At 39.9% G+C, this 2,802-nt stretch overlaps 1 pseudogene; it reads left to right on the plus strand.

The window, feature by feature from the left end:
• Positions 1 to 1,439: 1,439 nt before the first annotated feature.
• LOC114026599 lies at positions 1,440 to 2,576 on the plus strand (annotated as a pseudogene).
• The last annotated feature ends 226 nt before the right edge of the window (positions 2,577 to 2,802 follow it).

Genomic DNA, 2,802 nt, shown 5'->3' on the forward strand with positions numbered 1-2,802 from the left:
CTTGACCTTGCTGTGATGGCTTGCTGTAATGGCCTCTGAATAAAGCTCTGGTGTTGGCACCTCCCGATGGCTCGTCTCTGTGTGTTTATCCAGTTGAGGACCGAAGACTGATGAGTGAGTATGACTCTGGCAGCCTACTCCTTATAGGAGGAGAGTACGGCGCTGCCGGCATAAGGTCGGCGCGGCCGGTACAATCAATGGGTTTGTGCTTCTTTCTTTATTTTTTGGTGTCTAGATCTGTCATTTCATTTGTATCAGTTGTTCTCAGTTAGGAAGATGCCAATAAAAATCAGTAAGTCTTCTGCCAATTATAATTTTGGACAATTCTGGAGAATGTTGAGAAATTTAGATATTCCCTGTGATCATGTAGAGAAGAAGAGTTCAGCATATCATAGTACTCCAAGTTTGTGAACTTGGATAATTGTAAGTGTAGCATTGTCCTCCCAAGAAATAGGGGACTTCAGAGAAGGAGGAAGGGATTTATGGAGAAAGTGAATTTATAATGAATTCGATTTTATACATGGCAATGTATGTATATATGACATACATTCATACAACTAGCAAACATTTGTTATTGTAGCCTGGAATGGAACTCAGGATAGATATTTGGATTGGAAAAATAGACTTGAGAGTTGCCTTCATAGAGATGATGTTTCACCCATGGCTTTTGATGTCCAAGAGAGGGTGAAGACATAAAGAGCTTTGGCTGAAGTTAAGGTATGAGAAATATACAATAATCCAACAAAGGAGACTGAGAAGGAGCAGTCAGGCAGGTAAGAAGAGAACCAGGAGAGACTAGTGGTGCCAATGTTAAGGGAATTGAGAATATCCAGGAAAAAGGGATAGTCAACCATGTCAACAGCTGAAGGATAATGTCCAAGAAGTCAGGTTTCAAAGAGTTGAAAAGTGACTGGGAAGTGAGAAAATTAATGCAAAAGTATTGATGACTTTTTATAGAACCATCTATATTCACTTCACATTCATTTATTCCCTATAAAGCACAAACAGGGGAACAAGACCGAAATAGTTGGAGGGAATAAATGGAAGAGAATTTGTGATTCATATCTTAGTATGATTTGGGTTTTGTTTCAACCCAAATCTCAAGTAACTCTGTGTGTGTGCCTGTGTGTGTGTCTGTCTGTCTGTCTCTCTCTCTCCTTCATTATATAGAAAATGGCAATGCAAACATGCAAAGCAGGTTTTGATTTGCACTTTGGATGTCCCTATCTTAATGTTCTGTTCTTAGATTTAATAGCATTATTCACTTTAATGATAGACTGATGGACTTCACATTTAAATATGCATTTCATCCCCTCCCCCAGACAGCACCTGCACACACACACACACACACACACACACACCCCACCCCAACCCCACAGACACACACCTTCTGTCCTGTCTGACTTCAGGCTTGCACTCCACTCCCACACTTGGGAAATATGGCACAGGATCAGGAACACTGCTCCAGCAACTGGGGCACTGAGGGTGGCAAGATGGAGAAGTCCAGAAAGGTGACTTTCATCACCAGACAATAGGGTTCATATTTGGCTGAATTTCTTCTGGAAAAAGATTATGAGGTCCATGGAATTGTACATTGATTGAGTTCCTTCAACACAGGGCAGATGGAACATCTCCATAAGAACACTGAGGCTCACATTGAAGGAAATGTGAACTTGCATTATGGAGATCTCATGGATAGTATCTGACTTGTAAAGATAATTAAAGAACTGAAACCTATAAAAATCTACAACTTAGGAGCCCAGAGCCATGTCAAAATTTCTTTTGACCTTGCTAAATATACTACTGATGTTGATGGTGTTGATACTCTATGGCTTCTTGATACAATTAAGACTTGTGGCCTTATCAATTGTGTAAAGTTTTACCAAGTCTCAATAAGTGAACTTTATTTATGGAAAATCACAAGAAATATCATAAAAGGAGATTACCTTCTTTTTATCCTTAGTCACCAAATCTAGTGGAAAAACTTTATGCTTATAGGACTTTGGTGGACTTCTGTGAGGCCTACTACCTGTTTGCTGTGAATGGTATTCTTTTCAATCATGAGAGTCCCAGAAGAGGGACTAATTTTATAATTAGCTTAGCTGTTCTATAGCTAAGATTCACCTTGGAAAAATGGAGAGTTTCAGTTTGGGAAAGCTGGATGCCAAGCAAGATTAAGGACATGCTAAGGACTATGCTGATGCTACGTTGTCAATGTTACAATGAGTTAGAAGACTGTCATTGCTACTGGTGAAGTCCATAGTGTTGTGAATTTGTGGAGAAATCATTTTTTTTTACGTTGGGAAAACTATTGTGAGAGAAGGAAAGAATGAGAATGAGGAGGGTTGGTGTAAGGAGACCCACAAGATATCTCAAGAATTATTGACCAAGTGAGGTAGATTTTCTGCAAGGAGATCGTACAAAGGCAAAACTGGAAGACCCGGGATGCTTTTGACAAACTGGTGAAAGAGATGGTCGAGGTTGATGTGCCTTTCATGAAGCACAAACCCACGGTGCCTATGCTGACTTCTGGTCATGGTCAAGGTAGCTCTCCTGAAAAGATACGATCCACTTAGCCAATCCTCAGGAGGGTTAGGATGGAGGATTCATTTTTCCCTTGTAACCAATTGGTGGAGGGCATCTGACTGAGAAAAGGGATTGATAATGGGTGTGGTGCAGGAGAGGAAGATTTAGTCACATCCAACACTAATTTTTTTTCCAATTCTTTGATGCCATTGATTATCTTTCTTTGTCTGGAAAAAAAAAAGAATCTTTCACTTCCAGAAAGACTGTAAAATTGAA

The sequence above is a fragment of the Vombatus ursinus genome, unplaced genomic scaffold, assembly GCF_900497805.2.
Source record: "Vombatus ursinus unplaced genomic scaffold, bare-nosed wombat genome assembly UNPS02014841.1, whole genome shotgun sequence".
NCBI classification, from domain to species: Eukaryota; Metazoa; Chordata; class Mammalia; order Diprotodontia; family Vombatidae; genus Vombatus; species Vombatus ursinus.